This window comes from Hyperoodon ampullatus (genome assembly GCF_949752795.1).
Source record: "Hyperoodon ampullatus genome assembly, chromosome: X".
NCBI classification, from domain to species: domain Eukaryota; kingdom Metazoa; phylum Chordata; class Mammalia; order Artiodactyla; family Ziphiidae; genus Hyperoodon; species Hyperoodon ampullatus.
This window is the reverse complement of record NC_136913.1, coordinates 146734178-146756819: the sequence shown is the minus strand read 5'-3', so window position 1 is coordinate 146756819 and position 22642 is coordinate 146734178.

Sequence of the window (22642 nt, the reverse complement as noted above, 5' to 3'; positions counted from 1 at the left end):
GAAAACATGCCTGGGAAACCGAGACGAATGTACACCGTGTGACCAGGAAAGGTGTCTAAAATACACCTCATTTTTGATCTCCTGGTGCTGGGGTTCGCCATTCCAGCCAAATTACTAACAATCTCCCCACTTGGAGAATCAGCACCTTTAACCTCCTGTTTCACACAGTTTGCAATTTGCGCAGAGGATAAACGGGAAGAGAGGGAACCAATGAGAGAATAGCTGTAGGAGTTTTGACAGGCACATGCCACTCTAATTTCCCATTAGGAAGAAGAATTAACCAAAGGCTCAGCCTTCCTCCACAGAACCAGAATAGGGCCGGAAGCAATACAATGGTTTGGCGGCCAGCTCACAAAAAATGCGAGTTGAAAAATGGAGCTCAGGAGCAGACAATTCAAAGACCTGCAAAGATATAAATGATAACCAACGTCCAAAAATATATTCAGGTAAGGCAACAAATAGGATCTGAATGAGAGGCAGAATTGCAGGAAACAGATTTCAAAACATAGACTGGACTCACATTTAAAGCATATGAAAAGCAGCAGAATTTCTAAAATGATGCAGTTTGGCAAAAGGGTGTATGCGTTTTTTTCGTGAATATCTTCAGGAAAAAAACACATACAGAGTTTTTGGCCAACCAAGCAAGCGGGAAATGCAAATCCGCACAACAAAGAAGTCTCAATTTCCACTGCTCAGAAAGGCCATCCAAAAAATGTGTACAAACCAGAAATGCAGGAGAGGCCATGGAGAACAGGGAGCTAGTCACGCTAATTGGTGTGGTATAAATATCCAAGACCCACTCTCAAGAAGTGTATGCTGTTTCATAAAACATCTAAAATACAAAGCTACCAAGCATAGGGCATTTCCACTCATGGGCATATAACTTGGGAACATTAAATATCAACAAGACACAGGCACCCCAAAATTTAAGGCTGCTCTGCATACAAGAACCTCAACTTCAGTACAACTTAAGTATTCCAGGAAAGAGAAAATTGCATAAAGGACTTGTGGTAATTTTGAACAACGGAATATCACTCAGACATGAAATAAATGTCATAACGCCAGTAAAAGCATTATGAGTGGATTTAGGTACGATGATTCTAAGTGAAATAAGTCACACAGAAAAAGAAACTTATCATAAGATATCACTTATGAAGTTCCTGTAAACATGGCTACACATGAACTGAGTTAGGAAAGAGAACAGAGTCTCACATTGAGAAAACACTCTTATGCCTGATAAGGGGAAAGGAGAGGTGGGGTGATGCATAAAACCAGACAATGATATTAGCACTGGTACCATTCCATGAAGCAAATACACAATAGACAAATCCTACACCTTCCTCTGTGAACGGGACTCAACACCCCTATTCCACACAGAGGAATATATCTGACTACTAAGAATCTTAAAACCTATATATTGATATGTCTCCATAAGGGAATCAAGTGTGTCTAGACAGGCATAAACACGTCGGTGAAAATCAGCTCAACCCCATTATAAAAATGAATTTCAAAAACAAACAACCAAAAAAAACAGCGAAATTCTTACACAATTCCTTCAGTGGTTCTGATGAAACCTGGAATGACCCTATCTGCAAAGACAGCCAGATGAGACATAAGGCTGGACACTTGGGGCTGAGAGGACTTGTGAGATTTGGTTAGAAAATGCAGATCCTTTAAAGCAGTAATGCATGCCACCCATTCCATGGGTCCCAACTCTCCAGGTAGAAGGGAATATCAATAGAGTTATAACATGTATGGGAAACCTAGAGAATGGACACCCTGTGATGGCAAAAGATTTCTAAAAGGCTCCTAATTTTTCCTCTCCTTGTGCTCCAGTTTGGCATTCCAACTGCTTTACTATCAATCTCCCAACTTGGAGAGTCAGCCCCTATAATCTACTGGTTCGCACAGTTTGCAAATTGTGCAGTGGATGAAAGGAAAGAGGGAGAACAAATCAGAGAGTAGCTGTAGGCATTTGGACGGACACATTTCACTCTAATTTCCCGTCCGGAAGAAAGAATTAACCAAAGCGTCAGCCTGCACCCCCGTAACCAGTATAGGTCCTGTAGCAAAATTGTAGATTTGCGGTCAGCTCACAAAAACACGAGTTGAAAATTGGAGCTCAGGGGCACAGCAATTCACAAACCTGCAGAGTTATAAAGGACAACTCTCTTCCAAAAATCTGTTGAGGGAAGGCAGCGAAGCAGACTTGAAAATGAGGCTGAATTGCAGAAAACATATTTCAAGAGTTAAACTGGAATCGCCTTTAAAGCACAGGAAAAGCGTAACAACTTCGACAATGATGCACTTGGCCAAAAAGGGCGTATGCATTTTCTGCTGAACATATTCAGGAGAAAAGGCATACGCCCTTTCTGGCCAATCAAGCAACCCCGCAATACAAATCCACACTACAAAGAACTGTCACTTCCCACCGGTCAAAAGGAACATCCGAAAATCTGTAAAAACCAGAAAATAAAGAGAGAGATGACAAGAGCATGTTGCAATGTGATCCCAGGGGTCATGGAGGATTGTGATGACAAGGCCATGTAGCATTGTGCTGACAAATGCATGGAGCATTGTGATGACAAGAGTCACGGAGCTCTGTGATAACAATCCTCACGGAGCATTGTGATTACATGGATCATGGAGCATTGGGATGAAAATGGCATGGATCATTGTGATGGAAAAGGCATGGAGCCTTGTCATGACAGGGTTCAAGCAGCATACTGACGACAAGTGTCAGAGAGCATTGTGATGACAAGTGTATTGAGCATTGTGATGACAAAGGTCATGGAGCATTGTGATGAGAAACCCCTGTAAAACTGTGATGACGAGCGTCATGGGGCTTTGTGTTGACAAGTGTTATGGAACATTGTGATAACAACGGTTTGGAGCATTGTGATGACAGAGGTCATGGAGCATTTTGATTTCATTGTGATGACAATAGCAAGAAGCATTATGATGATGGGCATGGTGCATTGTGATGACAGGGTTCATGGAGCATTGAGATGAAAATTGGCATGGAGCATTGTGATTAAAGTGGTCTTGGAGCATTTTGATGACAAGGGCATGGAGCATTGTGATGAGAAGGCAATGGATCATTCTGATGATATGCGTCATGGAGCTTTGTGATGACAAGGGCATGGAGAATTGTGATGACAGTGGCATGGAAAGTTAGTCTAACAAGTTTCATGGATTATTGTGATGACAGTGGGCATGGCACATTGTGATGACAAGGGCATGGAGCATTGTGATTACAAGGTCATGGATTATTGTGAAGACAGTTGACAGGGAGCTTTGTGATGACATATGTCACGGTCCATTGAGATGACAATGGCATGGAGCATTGTGATGCCAAGTGTCATGGAGGATTGTGATGACAATGGTAATGGAGCATTGTGATGACAAGGGCTTGGAGCATTGTGATGAGGGGTGTCATGGAGCATTGTGATGACAGGGGCTTGGAGCATTGTGATGACAACGGATATTGGGAATTTTGATGACAAGGTATGAAGCATTTTGATGACAAAGGCATGGAGCTTGCTATGACAGGTGTCATGGGGCATTGCGATGACAGATGTATGGAGAATTGTGATGACAAGAGCATGTAACATTTTGATGAGAAGTGTCATGGAACATTGTGATGAGAGTGGGCCTGGAGCATTGTGAAGACAAGGGCACGGAACACTGTGATACATGGGTCATTGAGGATTGTAATGACAAGGGCATGGAGCATTGTGATGAGAAGGGCATCGAGCATTGTAACAAGCATCATGGAACTTTGTTATGACAAGGGCATGGAGCAATGTGATGAGAGGCTTCATGGAGCATTGTGATGAGAAGACCATGGAGCCTTGTGATGACAAGTCTCATGGAGCATTCTGATGAAAAGGGTCATGGAGCATTGTGATAACAGGTGTCTTGTAGCATTCGGATGGCAAGGGCATGGAGTATTGTGATGGCAATTGTCATGGAACATTTTCATGACAAGAGTCCCGGATCATTGTGTTGGCAAGGGTCATGGAGCATTGTGATGACAGGGGCATGGAACATTGGTCTGACAAGTTTCATGGATTATTGTGATGACAGTGGGCATGGTGCCATGTGATGACAAGGGACTGGCGCATTGTGATGACAAGGTCATGGAGTATTGTGAAGACAGGTGTCAGGGAGCATTGTGATGACATATGTCAAGGTGCATTGTGATGACAATGGGATGGAGCATTGTGATGCCAAGTGTCATGGAGGATTGTGATGACAAATGTAATGGAGCATTTTGATGACAAGGGCTTGGAGCATTGTGATGAGAAGTGTCATGGAGCATTGTGATGACAAGGGAATGGAGCATTGTGATGACAATGGCCATTGAGAATTTTGATGACAACGTCGTGAAGCATTGCGATGACAAGCACATGGAGATTGCTATGACAGGGGTCATTGAGCATTGCGATGACAAGTGCATGGATAATTGTGATGACAAGAGCATGTAACATTGTGATGAGAAGTGTCATGGTGCATTGTGATGAGAGGGACGTGGAGAATTGTGATTACAAGGGACATGGAGCATTGTGATGACCAGGGCATTCAGCGTTGTGATGGCAAGACTGTGGAACATTGTGATGAGAAGATCATGGGTAATTGTGATGACGAGCGTCATGGAGCACTGTAGTGACAAGGGGAATGGAGCATTGTGATGAGAGGTGTCATGGATCATTTTGATGAGAGGGGTCATGGAGCCTTCTTATGACCAGCTTGTGGAGTATTGTGATGACACTGGCAAGGAGCATTGTGATGAAAAGGGCATGGAGCATTGTGATGAAAAAGGCATGGAGTCTTTTCATGACAGGTTTCAAGGAGCATTCTGACGACAAGTGTCAGGGAGCATTGTGATGACAAGTGTATTGAGCATTGTGATGACAAAGTTCATGCAGCATTGTGATGACAGGCATCATGGAGCGTTGTGATGACAAGGGTTATGGAACATTGTGATCACAAGGGTTTGGAGCACTGTGATGAGAGAGGGCATGGAACATTTTCATTTCAACGACCAAGGAGCATTGTGATGACAAGGGCATGAAGCAATGTGAACCCAAGTTTTATTGAGGATTTTGATGACAATCGTAATGGAGTACTGTGATGACAAGCACATGGAGCATTGTGATGACAAGGTCATGTAGCATTTTGCTGACAAATGCACGGAACAGTTTGATGACAAGTGTCATGGAGCACTGTGATGACAAGCGTCACGGAGCATGGTGATTACAGGGGTCATGGAGCATTGGGATGGCAAGGGCATGCATCATTTTGATGACAAGGGTAATGGAGCATTCACATGACAAGTGTCCCGGATCACTGTGTTCTCACGGGTCATGGAGCGTTGTGATGACAGTGGTCATGGAGAATTTTGATGACAAGGGATTGGTACATTGTGACGATAAGGGCATGTAGCATTGTGATGACTGGGGTTATGGAACATTGTGATGAGAGGGTTGAGGGAGTATTGTGATGAATAGTGATGGAACATTGTGAAATCAATGGTGAGAGAGCATTTTGATGAGAAGTGCATTGAGCATTGTGATTACAAGTTTTATGGATCATTGTGATGACTAGGATGTGGAGCATTGTGATGACAAGTTCATGGCACATTGTGATGACATGGGTCAAGGAGCATTGTGCTGAAAAGCGCATGGAGCATTGTGATGACATGGGTCAAGGAGCATTGTGCTGAAAAGCGCATGGAGCATTGTGTTGACATGTGTCATGGATCATTGTGCTGACAAAGGCATGGTGCATTGTGATGACAAGGGTCACAGAGCACTGTGATGAAAAGTTCATGGAGCATTGTGGTGACTAAGGTCACAGAGCCTTGTGTGACAGGGGCATGGACCATTGTGATGAGAAAGGTCATGAATCATTTTGATGACTGGAGTCACAGAGCATTTTGATGACAGGGGACATGGAGCATTGAGATGAAAAGGGGCATGGAGCATTGTGATTACAGGGGTCTTGGACCTTTGTGATGACAAGATCATGGAGCCTTGGATGAAAAGGCCGGGGAACATTGTGATGGCAGGTGTCATGGAGCATTGTTATGACAAGGGTCATGGAGCATTTTGATAACAAGTGCATGGAGAATTGTATTGACAAGAGCATGTAACATTTTGATGAGAAGTGTCATGGAGCACTGTGATGACAAGGACATGTAGAATTGTGATGACCAGGGCATGGAGCATTGTGATGGCAAGACCGTGGAGCATTGTGATGAGAAGACCATGGATAATTGTGACGATGAGCGTCATGGAGCACTGTAATGACAAGGGGCATGGAGCATTGTGATGACAGGTGTCATGGATCATTGTGATGACAAGGGTCATGGACCATTCTGATGACAAGCTTGAGGAGTAATGTGATGACAATGCCATGGAGCATTGTGATGAAATGGGCATGGAGCATTGTGATGAAAAAGGCATGGAGCCTTTTCATGACAGTGTTCAAGGAGCATTCTGATGACAAGTGTCAGGGAGCATTGTGATGACAAGTGTATTGAGCATTGTGATGACAATGGTAAAGGAGCATTGAGATGAGAAGGGCATCGAGCATTGTGATGACAAGTGTTATGGAGCTTTGTGATGACAAGGGCATGGAGCAATGTGATGAAAGGTTTCATGGAGCATTGTGATGACAATGGCATGGAGAATTGTGATGCCAAGGGTCATGGAGCACTGAGATGAAAAGCTTCACGGAGCATTCTGATTACAGGGGTCATGGAGCATTGGGATGACAAGCGCATGGATCACTGTGATTTCAAGTGTCATGGAGCATTTTGATGACAATAGTCCCGGATCATTGTGTTGTCAGGGGTCATGGAGCGCTGTGACGTCAGTGGTCATGGATCATTGTGATGACAGTGGTAATGGAGCATTGTAATGGCAAGGTCATGGAGCATTGTGATGAGAAGGACATGGAGCATTCTGATGACATGCATCATGGAGCTTTGTGATGACAAGGGCATGGAGCATTGTGATTACTGGGGTCATGGAACATTGTGATGACAGGGGTGATGGAGTATTGTGATGACTAGTGATGCAACATTGTGATATTAGTGGTGAGAGAGCATTTTGATGAGAAGTGCATGGAGCATTGTGATGACAAGGTTTATGGAGCATTGTGATGACAAAGTTGTGGAGCATTGTGATGACAAGCGCATGGCACATTATGATGACATGGGTCATGGAGCATTGTGCTGAGAATTGCATGGAGCATTGTGATGACAAGCGTCATGGAGCACTGTTCTGACAAAGGCATGGAGCATTGTGATGACAAGGGTCACGGAGCATTGTGATGAAAATTTCATGGAGCATTGTGGTGACAAAAGTCACAGAGACTTGTGATGATGAGGGCATGGACCATTGTGATGACAAAGGTCATGAAGCATTGTGATGACTGGAGTCATGGAGCATCGTGATGACAGAGTTCATGGTGCATTGTGACGACAATGGCATGGAGCATTTTGATGACAAGGGCATGGAGCATTGTTATGACATGTTCATGGCTTATTGTGAAGAGAGGTGTCAGGGAGCATTGTGATGGCATGTCATGGTCCATTGTGATTACAATGTCATGGAGCATTGTGATGCCAAGTGTCATGGAGGATTGTGATGACAAGAGCATGTATCATGGTGATCAGAAGTGTCATGGATCATTGTGATGACAAGGGACATGGAGCATTGTGATGTCCAGGGCATGGAGCATTGTGATGGCAAGTCCGTGGAGCATTGTGATGGCAAGACCATGGAGCATTTTGATGACGAGTGTCATCGAGCACTGTAATGACACGGGGCATGGAGAATAGTGATGACAAGTGTCATGGATCATTGTGATAACAAGGGTCATGGAGCATTCGGATGACAATTTTCTGGAGTATTGTGATGACAATAGCATGGAGCATTATGATGAAAAAGGCATGGTGCATTGTGATGAAATAGGCATGGAACCTTTTCATGACAGGTTTCAAGGAGCATTCTGACGTCAAGTGTCAGGGAGCATTGTCATGACAAGTTTAATGAGCATTGTGATGACAATGGTCATGGAGCATTGTGATGACAGGCATCATGGAACGTTGTGATGACAAGTGTTATGGAAAATTGTGATCACAAGGTTTTGGAGCATGTGATGGCAGAGGTCATGTATCATTTTTATTTCAAGTAGCATAGAGCATTGTCATGACATGGCATGAAGCAATGTGAACCCAAGGTTCATGGAGGATTTTGATGACAATGGGAAGAGAGTATTTTGATGACAAGCGCATGGAGCATTGTGATGACAAGGTCATGTAGCATTTTGCTGACAAATGCATGGAGCATTTTGATGACAAGGGTAATGGAGCACTGTGATGACAAGCGTCACGGAGCATTGTGATTACAGGTGTCATGGAGCATTGGGATGGCAAGGGAAAGGATCATTGTGATGACAAGGGTCATGGAGCAGTTTGATGAAAAGAGTCCAGGATCATTGTGTTGTCAGTGGCCATGGAGCGTTGTGATGACAGTGGTCATGGAACATTGTGATGAGAAGGTCATAGATCATTGGGCTGAAAATGTTCATGGAGTTTTGTGATGGCAGGGGTCATGGAGCATTGTGTTGACAAGGGAATGGAACATTGTGATGACAAGGTCCTGGAGCATTGTGATGAGAAGGTCCTGGAGCATTGTGATGAGAAGCCCACTGAGCCTTGTGATGAGAAGTCTCATGGAGCATTCTGATGAAAAGGTGCATGCAGCATTGTGATCACAGGGGTCTTAGAGCATTGTGAAGAAAAGGACATGGATCATTGTGATGAAAAAGGCATGGAGCCTTGTCATGACAGGGTTCAAGGAGCATACGGACGACAAGTGTCAGGGAGCATTGTGATGACAAGTGTATTGAACATTGTGATGACAAAGGTCATGGAACATTGTGATGAGAAGTGCATGGATAATTGTGATGTCGAGAGTCATGGGGCGTTGTGATGACAAGTGTTATGGAGCATTGTGATCACAAGGGTTTGGAGCATTGTGATGACAGAGGTCATGTAGCATTTTGATTTCATTGTGATGACAATAGCGTGAAGCATTATGCTGATGGGCATGGTTCGTTGTGATGACAAGGTTCATGGAGCATTGAGATGAAAATTGGCATGGAGCATTATGATTACTCGGGTCATGTAGCCTTGTGATGACAATGCCGTGAAACATTGTGATGACAGGAGAGAGGGAATACTGTGATGACTAGTGTTGGAAAATTATGATATTAGTGGTGAGACAGCATTTAGATGTGAAGTGCATGTAGCTCTGTGATGACAAGTTTTACGGAGCATTGTGATGACAAGATTGGGGAGCACTGTGATGATAATCGCATGGCACACTGTGATGACATGGGTCATGGAGCATTGTGCTGACAAGGGCATGTAGCACTGTGATGACAAATGTCATGGAGCATTGTGCTGACAAAGGCATGGAGAATTGTGATGACATGGCTCACAGAGCATTGGGATCAAAAGTTCATGGAGCATAGTGGTGAAAATGTTCACAGAGTCTTGTGATGATGAGGGCATGGACCATTGTGATGACAAAGGTCATGAAGCATTGTGATGACTGGAGTCACGGAGCATTGTGATGACAAGGTTGGGGAGCATTTTGATGACAGGGGCGTGGAGCAATGTGATGACAGGGGCATGGAACATTGGGCTGAAAAGTTTCATGGATTATTGTGATGACAGTGGGCATGGAGCATTGTGATGACAAGGGCATGGAGCATTGTGGTGACAAAGGTCACAGAGCCTTGTGTGACGAGGGCATAGACCACTGTGATGACAAGGGTCATGAAGCATTGTGATGACTGGAGTCATGGAGCATTGTGATGACAGGGGTCATGGAGCATTGTGATGACAAGGGCATGGAACTTTGTGATGACAGGGGCATGGAACATTGGGCTGACAATTTTCATGGATTATAGTGATGACAGTGGGCATGGCGCATTGTGATGACAAGGGCATGGAACATTGTGATAACAAGCTCATGGAGTATTGTGAAGAAAGGTGTCAGGGAGCATTGTGATGACATATGTCATTGTCCATTGTGATGACAATGGCATGGAGCATTGTGATACCAAGTGTCATGGAGGATTGTGATGACAAAGGTAATGGATCATTTTGCTGACAAGGGCTTGGAACATTGTGATGTCAAGGGTAAAGGGGCATTGTGATGAACAGGGCATGGGGAATTGTGATAGCAAGACCGTGGAGCATTGTGATGAAAAGACCATGGGTAATTATGATGAAGAGCGTCATGGATCACTGTAATGACAAGGGGCATGGAGCATTGTGATGACAGGTGTCATGGAGCATTGTGATGAGAGGGGTCATGGAGCATTGTGATGCCAAGGGTAATGGAGCATTGTGATGAGAAGGTCATAGAGCATTGGCCTGAAAATGTTCATGGAGTATTGTGATTACAGTGGTCAAGGAGCATTGTGATAAAAAGGGAATTGAGCATTTTGATGACAAGGTCCTAGAGCAGTATGATGAGAAGGCCATGGATCCTTGTGATGACAAGTCTAATGGAGCACTCTGATGAATAGGGGCACGGAGCATTGTGATGCCAAGGGTCATGGAGCTTTGTGATGACAAATGTCATGGGGCATTTTGATGACAAGGGCGTGGTGCATTGTGATGAGAAGGGCAGGGAGCATTGTGATGACAGGGTCATGGAGCAATTTGAATAAAAGGGTCATGGAATATTTTGATGACAGGGGTTATGGAACATTGTGATGTCAGTGGTCTTGAAGCATTCGGATGAAATGGGTCATGGAGCATTTTGTGACAGGGATTATGGAACATTGTGATGTCAGGGGTCATGGAGCATTGTGATGAAAAAGGCATGGCACATTGTGATGACATGAGTCATGGAGCATTGTGCTGACAAGCGCATGGAGCATTTTGATGACAAGTGTCATGGAGCATTGTGCTGACAAAGGCATGGATCGTTGTGATGAAAAGGGACACAGAGAATTGTGATGAAAAATTCATGGAGCATTATGGTGAAAAGATCACAGAGCCTTGTGTGACGAGGGCATGGATCATTGTGATGAGAATGGTCATGAATCATTGTGATGACTAGAGTCACGGAGCATTGTGATGACAGGGGTCATGGAGCATTTGCATGACAAGGGCATGGAGCATTGTGATGACAGGCACATGGAACATTGGTCTGACATGTTTCATGGATTATTGTGATGAGAGTGGGCATGGCGCATTGTGATGAGAAGGGCATGGAACATTGTGAGCACAAGGTCATGGAATATTGTGAAGACAGGTGTCAGGGAGCATTGTGATGACATATGTCATTGTCCATTGTGATGACAATGACACGGAGCATTGTGATACCAAGTGTCATGGAGGATTGTGATGACAAAGGTAATGGAGCATTTTGATGACAAGGGCTTGGAACATTGTGATGACAAGGGACATGGATCATTGTGCTGACAAGGGCATGGAGCATACTGATGAAAAAGTGCATAAGCATTGAGATTACAGGGGTTTTGAAGCAATGTGATTACAAGGGCATGGAGCATTGTGATGAGACGGCAAGGGAGCCTTCTGATGACATGTGTCATGGAGCCTTGTGATTACAAAGGCCATGGAACATTGTGATGGCAGGGGTCATGGAGCATTTTTATGACAGGTGTAATGGAGCATTGTGATGACAAGGGCATGGAGCAATGTGATGAGAGATTTCACTGAGCATTGTGAAGACAATGGCATGGAGCATTGTGATGCCAAGGGTCATGGATCTTTGTGATGACAAATGTCATGGGGCATTTTGATGACAAGGGCGTGGTCCACTGTGATGAGAAGGGCAGGGAGCATTGTGATGACAGGGTCATGGAGCAATTTGAATAAAAGGGTCACGGAATATTTTGATGACAGTGGTTATGGAACATTGCGATGTCAGGGGTCATGAAGCATTGTGATGAAATGGCTCATGGGGCATTTTGTGACAGGGGTTATGGAACATTGTGATGTCATGGTCATGGAGCATTGTGATGATAAGGGCATGTAGCATTGTTACGACAGCGGTCATGGAACATTGTGATGACAGGGTTGAGCGAGTATTGTGATGACTAGTGATTGAACATTGTGATATATGTTGTGAGAGAGCATTTTGATGAGAAGTGCATGGAGCATTGTGATGAGAAGTTTTATGGAGCATAGCGATGAAAAGGTTATGGAGCATTGTGATGAAAAATGTCATGGAGCATTTTGATGACAAGGCCGTTGAACACTGTGATGGCAGGGGTCATGGAGCATTGTTATGACAGGTGTAATGGAGCATTGTGATGACAATGGCATGGAGCATTGTGATGCAAGTGTCATGGAGCTTTGTGATGACAAATGTCATGGGGCATTTTGATGACAAGGGCGTGGTGCATTGTGGTGAGAAGGGCAGGGCGCATTGTGATTACAGGGTCATGGAGAAATTTGAAAAAAGTGTCATGGAATATTTTGATGACAGGGGTTATGGAACATTGCGATGTCAAGTGTCATGAAGCATTGTGATGAAATGGGTCATGGGGCATTTTGTGACAGGGGTTATGGAACATTGTGATGTCAGGGGTCATGGAGCATTGTGAGGATAAGGGCATGTAGCACTGTGATGACAGTGGTCATGGAACATTGTGATGACAGGGGTGAGCGAGTATTGTGATCACTAGTGATGGAACATTGTGATATGTGTGGTGAGAGAGCATTTTGATGAGAAGTGCATGGAGCATTGTGATGACAAGTTTTATGGAACATAGCGATGAATAGAATGTGGAGCATTGTGATGAAAAGAGCATGGCACATTGTGATGACATGTGTCATGGAGCATTGTGCTGACATGTGCATGGTGCATTTTGATGACAAGTGTCATGGAGCATTGTGCTGACAAAGGCATGGAGCATTGTGATGACAAGGGACACAGAGCATTGTGGTCAAAATTTCATGGAGCATTGTGGTGACAAAGATCACAGAGCCTTGTGTGACGAGGGCATGGACCATTGTGATGACAAAGTCATGAATCATTGTGATGACTGGAGTCACGGAGCATTGTGATGACAGGGGTCATGGAGCATTGTGATGACGAGGGCATGGAGCAATGTGATGACAGGGGCATGGAACATTGGTCTGACAAGTTTCATGGATTATTGTGATGACAGTGGGCATGGAGCATTCAGATGACAAGGGCATGGAGCATTGTGGTGACAAAGGTCACAGAGCCTTGTGTGACGAGGGCATGGAACATTGTGAGGACAAAGGTCATGAAGCATTGTGATGACTGGAGTCACAGAGCATTGTGATGACAGGGGTCATGGAGCATTGTGATGACAAGGGCATGGAGCATTGAGATGACAGGGGAATGGAACATTGGTGTGGCATGTTTCATGGATTATTGTGATGACAGCGTGCATGGCGCATTGTGATGACAAGGTCATGGAACATTGTGATGACAAGGTCATGGAATATTGTGAAGACAATTGTCAGGGAGCATTGTGATGACATATGTCATTGTCCATTGTGATGACAATGGCATGGAGCATTGTGATACCAAGTGTCATGGAGGATTGTGATGACAAAGGTAATGGAGCATTTTGATGACAAGGGCTTGGAACATTGCGATGACAAGGGTCATGGAGCATTGTGATGACAAGGGCATGGAGCATTCTGATGAAAAGGTGCATGGAGCATTGAGATTACAGGGGTTTTGAAGCAATGTGATGACAAGGGCATGGAGCATTGTGATGAGAAGGCAATGCAGCATTCTGATGACATGCATCTTCGAGCTTTGTGATGACAAGGACATGGAGCATTGTGATTACAGGGGTCTTGGTGCATTGTGATGAAAAGGGAATGGATCATTGTGATGAAAAATGCATGGAACCTTGTCATGACAGGGTTCAAGGAGCATACTGATGACAAATGTCAGGAAGCATTGTGATGATAAGTGTATTGAGCATTGTGATGACAAAGATCATGAAGCATTGTGATGAGAAGACCATGGATAATTGTGATGACCAGCGTCATGGGGCATTGTGATGACAAGTGTTATGGAACATTGTGATCAGAAGGGTTTGGTGCATTGTGATGACAGAGGTCATTGAGCATTTTGATTTCACTGTGATGACAATAGCATGAAATATTATGGTGATGGGCACGGTGCATTGTGATGACAGGGTTCATGGAGCATTGAGATGAAAAGGGGCATGGAGCATTGTGATTACAGGGGTGTTGGAGCATTGTGATGACAAGGGCATGGAGCATTGTGATGAGAAGGCCATGGAGCATTCTGATGACATTCGTCATGGAGCTTTGTGATGACAAGGGCATGGAGAATTGTGATTACAGGCTTCATGGAATATTGTGATGACAGGGGTGAGGGAGTATTGTAATGACTAGTGATGGAACATTGTGATAACAGTGGTGAGAAGCCATTTTGAGGAGAAGTGCATGGAGCATTGTGATGACAAGGTATATGGCGCATTTTGATGACAAGGATGTGGAGCATTGTGATGACAAGTGCATGGTGCATTGTGATGACATGGGTTATGGAGCAATGTGCTGACACGCGCATCGACCATTGTGATGAGAAGGGTCATGGAGCATTGTGTTGACAAAGGCATGGAGCTTTGTGATGATAGGGTCACAGAGCATTGTGATAAAAATTTCATGGAGCATTGTGGTGACAAAGGTCACAAAGCTTTGTGTGACCAGGTCATGGACCATTGTGAGGACAAATGTCATGAAGCATTGTGATGACTGGAGTCACGGAGCATTGTGATAACAGGTGTCTTGGAGCATTGTGATGAAAAGGTAATGGATCACTGTGATGAAAAATGCATGGAGCCCTGTCATGACAGTGTTCAAGGAGCATACTGATGACAAGTGTCAGCGAGCATTGTGATGCCAAGTGTATTGAGCATTGTGGTGACAAAGGACATGGAGCATTGTGATGAGAAGACCTTGCATAATTGTGATGACGAGCGTAATGGGGCATGTGATGACAAGTATTATGGAACATTGTGATCAGATGAGTTTGGAGCATTGTGATGACAGAGGACATGGAACATTTTGATTTCATTTTGATGACAATAGCATGAATCATTATGATGATGGGCATGGTGCATTGTGATGACAGTGTTCATGGAGCATTGAGATGAAAAGTGGCATGGAGAATTGTGATTACAGAGGTCTTGGAGCATTGTGATGACAAGGGTCATGGAGCCTGTGATGACAAGGCCGTGGAACATTGTGATGGCAGGGGTCATGGAGCATTGCTATGACAGGGGTAATGGAGCATTGTGATGACAAGGGCATGGAGCAATGTGATGAGAGATTTCTTTGAGCATTGTGAAGACAATGGCATGGAGCATTGTGATGCCAAGGGTCATGGAGCTTTGTGATGACATATGTCATGGAGCATTTTGATGACAAGGGTGTGGTGAATTGTGATGAGAAGGGCAGGGAGCATTGTGTTGACAGGGTTATGGAGCAATTTGAATAAAAGTGTCATGGTTTATTTTGATGACAAGGGTTATGGAACATTGCGATGTCAGGGGTCATGAAGCATTGTGATGAAATGGGTCATGGGGCATTTTGTTACAGGGGTTATGGAACATTGTGATGTCAGTGGTCATGGAGCATTGTGATGATAAGGGGATGTAGCACTGTGATGACAGTGGTCATGGAACATTGTGATGACAGGGGTGAGCGAGTATTGTGATGACTAGTGATGGAACATTGTGATATATGTGGTGAGAGAGCATTTTGATGAGAAATGCATGGAGCATTGTGATGACAAGTTTTATGGAGCATAGCGATGAAAAGGATGTGGAGCATTGTGATGAAAAGAGCATGACACATTGGGATGACATGTGTCAAGGAGCATTGTGCTGACAAGTGCATGGAGCATTTTGATGACAAGTGTCATGGAGCATTGTGATGACAAAGATCATGGAGCATTGTGATGACAAGGGCATTGAGAATTTTGATGACAGGGGCATGGAACATTGGTCTGACATGTTTCATTGATTATTGTGATGACTCTGGGCATGGCGCATTGTGATGACAAGGTCATGGAATTTTGTGATGACAAGGTCATGGAGTATTGTGAAGACAGTTGTCAGGGAGTATTGTTATGACATATGTCATTGTCCATTGTAATGACAATGACATGGAACATTGTGATACCAAGTGTCATGGAGGATTGTGATGACAAAGGTAATGGAGCATTTTGATGACAAGGGCTTGGAACATTGCGATGACAAGGGTCATGGAGCATTGTGCTGACAAAGGCATGGAGCATTGTGATGACAAGGGACACAGAGCATTGTGATGAAAATTTCATGGAGCATTGTGGTGACAATGATCACAGAGCCTTGTGTGACGAGGACATGGACCATTGTGATGAGAAATGTCATGAATCATTGTGATGACTGGAGTCACGGAGCATTGTGAGGACAGGGGTCAAGGAGCATTGTGATGACAAGGGCATGGAGCAATGTGATGACGGGCATGGAACATTGGTCTGACAAGTTTCATGGATTATTGTGATGACAGTGGGCATGGCGCATTGTGATGAGAAGGGCATGGAACTTTGTGATGACAAGGTCATGGAATATTGTGAAGACACGGGTCAGGGAGGATTGTGATGACATATGTCATTGTCCATTGTGATGACAATGGCATGGAGCATTGTGATACCAAGTGTCATGGAGGATTGTGATGACAAAGGTAATGGAGCATTTTGATGACAAGGGCTTGGAACATTGCGATGACAAGGGTCATGGAGCATTGTGATGACAAAGGCATGGAGCATTCTGATGAAAAGGTGCATGGAGCACTGAGATTACAGGGGTTTTGAAGCAATGTGATTAGAAGTGCATGGAGCATTGTGATGAGAAGGCAATGGAGCATTCTGATGGCATGCGTCATGGAGGTTTGTGATGACAAGGACATGGAGCATTGTGATTACAGGGGTCTTGGACCATTGTGATGAAAAGGGAATGGATCATTGTGATGAAAAATGCATGGAGCCTTATCATGACAGGGTTGAAGGAGCATACTAATGACAACTGTCAGGGAGCATTGTGATGATAAGTGTATTGAGCATTGTGATGACAAAGATCATGGAGCATTGTGTTGAGAAGACCATGGATAATTGTGATGACCAGCGTCATTGGGCATTGTGATGATAAGTGTTATGGAACATTGTGATCAGAAGGATTTGGTGCATTGTGATGACAGAGGTCATTGAGCATTTTGATTTCACTGTGATGACAATAGCATGAAATATTATGGTGATGGGCACGGTGCATTGTGATGACAGGGTTAATGGAGCATTGAGATGAAAAGGGGCATGGAGCATTGTGATGAAAAGGGAATGGATCATTGTGATGAAAAATGCATGGAGCCTTGTCATGACAGGGTTCAAGGAGCATACTGATGACAACTGTCAGGGAGCATTGTGATGATAAGTGTATTGAGCATTGTGATGACAAAGATCATGGAGTATTGTGATGAGAAGACCATGGATAATTTTTATGACCAGCGTCATGGGGCATTGTGATGACAAGTGTTGTGGAACACTGTGATCAGAAGGGTTTGGTGCATTGTGATGACAGAAGTCATTGAGCATTTTGATTTCATTGTGATGACAATAGCATGAAATATTATGGTGATGGGCAAGGTGCATTGTGATGACAGTGTTCATGGAGCATAGAGATGAAAAGTGGCATGGAGAATTGTGATTACAGAGGTCTTGGAGCATTGTGATGACAAGGATCATGGAGCATTGTGATGACCAGACCGTGGAACATTGTGATGGCAGTGGTCATTGAACATTGTTATGACAGGTGTAATGGAGCATTGTGATGACATAGGCATCGAGCATTGTGATGCCAAGGGTCATGGAGCTTTGTGATGACATATGTCATGGAGCATTTTGATGACAAGGGTGTGGTGAATTGTGATGAGAAGGGCAGGGAGCATTGTGTTGACAGGGTCATGGAGCAATTTGAATAAAAGTGTCATGGTTTATTTTGATGACAAGGGTTATGGAACATTGCGATGTCAGGGGTCATGAAGCATTGTGATGAAATGGGTCATGGGGCATTTTGTTACAGGGGTTATGGAACATTGTGATGTCAGTGGTCATGGAGCATTGTGATGATAAGGGGATGTAGCACTGTGATGACAGTGGTCATGGAACATTGTGATGACAGGGGTGAGCGAGTATTGTGATGACTAGTGATGGAACATTGTGATATATGTGGTGAGAGAGCATTTTGATGAGAAATGCATGGAGCATTGTGATGACAAGTTTTATGGAGCATAGCGATGAAAAGGATGTGGAGCATTGTGATGAAAAGAGCATGACACATTGGGATGACATGTGTCAAGGAGCATTGTGCTGACAAGTGCATGGAGCATTTTGATGACAAGTGTCATGGAGCATTGTGATGACAAAGATCATGGAGCATTGTGATGACAAGGGCATTGAGAATTTTGATGACAGGGGCATGGAACATTGGTCTGACATGTTTCATTGATTATTGTGATGACTCTGGGCATGGCGCATTGTGATGACAAGGTCATGGAATTTTGTGATGACAAGGTCATGGAGTATTGTTATGACATATGTCATTGTCCATTGTAATGACAATGGCATGGAACATTGTGATACCAAGTGTCATGGAGGATTGTGATGACAAAGGTAATGGAGCATTTTGATGACAAGGGCTTGGAACATTGCGATGACAAGGTTCATGGAGCATTGTTTTGAATAGGGCATGGAGCATTCTGATGAAAAGGTGCATGGAGCATTGAGATTACAGGGGTTTTGAAGCAATGTGATTACAAGGGCATGGAGCATTGTGATGAGAAGGCAATGCAGCATTATGATGACATGCGTCATGGAGCTTTGTGATGACAAGGACATGGAGCATTGTGATTAGAGGGGTCTCGGAGCATTGTGATGAAAAGGGAATGGATCATTGTGATGAAAAATGCATGGAGCCTTGTCATGACAGGTTTCAAGGAGCATACTGATGACAACTGTCAGGGAGCATTGTGATGATAAGTGTATTGAGCATTGTGATGACAAAGATCATGGAGCATTGTGTTGAGAAGACCATGGATAGTTGTGATGACCAGCATCATGTGGCATTGTGGTGACAAGTGTTATGGAACATTGTGATCAGAAGGGTTTGGTGCATTGTGATGACAGAGGTCATTGAGCATTTTGATTTCATTTTGATGACAATAGCATTAAATATTATGGTGATGGGCACGGTGCATTGTGATGACAGGGTTCATGGTGCATTGAGATGAAAAGGGGCATGGAGCATTGTGATAACAGGGGTGTTGGAGCATTGTGATGACAAGGGCATGGAGCATTGTGATGAGAAGGCCATGGAGCTTTCTGATGACATGCGTCATGGAGCTTTGTGATGACAACGGCATGGAAAATTGTGATTACAGGGGTCATGGAATATTGTGATGACAGGGGTGAGGGAGTATTGTGATGACTAGTGATGGAACATTGTGATATCAGTGGTGAGAAGGCATTTTGAGGAGAAGTGCATGGAGCATTGTGATGACAAGGTTTATGGAGCATTTTGATGATATGGATGTGGAGCATTGTGATGACAAGTGCATGGTGCATTGTGATGACATGGTTTATGGAGCATTGTGCTGAGAAAGGCATGGAGCTTTGTGATGAAAAGGGTCACAGAGCATTGTGATAAAAATTTCCTGGAGCACTGTGCTGACAAAGGCATGGAGCTTTGTGATGACAAGTGTCACAGTACATTGTGATAAAAATTTCATGGAGCATTGTGGTGACAAAGGTCACAGAGTTTTGTGTGACCAGGTCATGTACCATTGTGATGACAAATGTCATGAAGCATTGTGATGACTGGAGTCACGGAGCATTGTGATAACAGTGGTCTTGGAGCATTGTGATGAAAAGGGCATGGATCATTGTGATGAAAATTGCATGGAGCCTTGTCATGACAGTGTTCAACGAGCATACTGATGACAAGTGTCAGCGAGGACTGTGATGCCAAGTGTATTGAGCATTGTGGTGACAAAGGTCATGGAGCATTGTGATGAGAAATCCTTTCATAATTGTGATGACGAGCATCATGGGGCATTGTGATGACAAGTGTTATGGAACATTTTGATCAGAAGGGTTTGGTGCATTGTGATGACAGAGGTCATTGAGCATTTTGATTTCATTGTGATGACAATAGCATGAAATATTATGGTGATGGGCATGGTGCATTGTGATGAGAGGGTTCATGGAGCATGGAGATGAAAAGGGGCATGGAGCATTGTGATTACAGTGGTGTTGGAGGATTGTGATGACAAAGGTAATGCAGCATTTTGATGAAAAGGGCTTGGAACATTGCAAAGACAATTTTCATGGATCATTTAGATGACAAGGGCATGGAGCATTCTGATGAAAAGGTGCATGGAGCATTGAGATTACAGGGGTTTTGAAGCAATGTGATTACAAGGGCATGGAGCATTGTGATGAGAAGGCAATGCAGCATTATGATGACATGCGTCATGGAGCTTTGTGATGACAAGGACATGGAGCATTGTGATTACAGGGGTCTTGGAGCATTGTGATGAAAAGGGAATGGATCATTGTGCTGAAAAATGCATGGAGCCTTGTCATGACAGGGTTCAAGGAGCATACTGATGACAACTGTCAGGGAGCATTGTGATGATAAGTGTATTGAGCATTGTGATGACAAAGATCATGGAGCATTGTGATGAGAAGACCATGGATAATTGTGATGACCAGCGTCATGGGGCATTGTGATGACAAGTGTTATGGAACATTGTGATCAGAAGGGTTTGGTGCATTGTGATGACAGAGGTCATTGAGCATTTTGATTTCGTTGTGATGACAATAGCATGAAATATTATGGTGATGGGCACGGTGAATTGTGATGACAGGGTTCATGGAGCATTGAGATGAAAATTGGCATGGAGAATTGTGATTACAGAGGTCTTGGAGCATTGTGATGACAAGGGTATGGAGCATTGTGATGAGAAGTCCATGGAGCATTCTGATGACATGCGTCATGGAGCTTTGTGATGACAGGGGTGTTTGAGCATTGTGATGACAAGGGCATGGAACATTGTGATGAGAAGGCCATGGAGCATTCCGATGACATGCGTCATGGAGCTTTGTGATGACAAGGGCATGGAGAATTGTGATTACAGGGTTCATGGAATATTGTGATGACAAGGGTGAGGGAGTATTGTGATGACTAGTGATGGAACATTGTGATATCAGTGGTGAGAAGGCATTTTGAGGAGAAGTGCATGGAGCATTGTGATGACAAGGTTTATGGAGCATTTTGATGACAAGTATGTGGAGAATTGTGATGACAAGTGCATGGTGCATTGTGATGACATGGGTAATGGAGCAATGTGCTGACAAAGGCATGGAGCTTTGTGATGAGAAGGGTCACAGAGCATTGTGATAAAAATTTCATGGAGCATTGTGCTGACAAAGGCATGGAGCTTTGTGATGACAAGTGTCACAGAGCATTGTGATAAAAATTTCATGGAGCATTATGGTGACAAAGGTCACAGAGCTTTGTGTGACGAGGTCATGGATCATTGTGATGACAAATATCATGAAGCATTGTGATGACTGGAGTCACGGAGCTTTGTGATAACAGGGGTCTTGGAGCATTGTGAGGAAATGGGAATGGATCATTGTGATGAAAAAGGCATTGAGCCTTGTCATGACATTGCTCAAGGAGCATACTGATGACAAGTGTCAGCGAGCATTGTGATGCCAAGTGTATTGAGCATTGTGGTGACAAAGGTCATGGCGCATTGTGATGAGAAGACCTTGCATAATTGTGATGACGAGTGTCATGGGGCATTGTGATGACAAGTGTTATGGAACATTGTGATCAGAAGGTTTAGGTGCATTGTGATGACAGTGGTCATTGATTATTTTGATTTCATTGTGATGACAATAGCATGAAATATTATGGTGATGGACACGGTGCCTGTGATGACAGGTTTCATGGAGCATTGAGATGAAAAGGGGCATGGAGCATTATGATTACAGGGGTGTTGGAGCATTGTGATGACAAGGGCATGGAGCATTGTGATGAGAAGGCCATGGAGCATTATGATGACATGCGTCATGGAGCTTTTTGATGACAAGGGCATGGAGAATTGTGATTACAGGTGTCATGGAATATTGTGATGACAGGGGTGAGGGAGTATTGTGATGACTAGTGATGGAACATTGTGATATCAGTGGTGAGAAGGCATTTTGTGGAGAAGTGCATGGAGCATTGTGATGACAAGGTTTATGGAGCATTTTGATGACAAGGATGTGGAGCATTGTGATGACAATTGCATGGTTCATTGTGATGACATGGGTTATGGAGCATTGTGCTGACACGTGCATCGAGCATTGTGATGACAAGGGTCACGTAGCATTGTGATAAAAATTTCATGGAGCATTGTGGTGACAAAGATCACAGAGCTTTGTGTGACCAGGTCATGGACCATTGTGATGAAAAA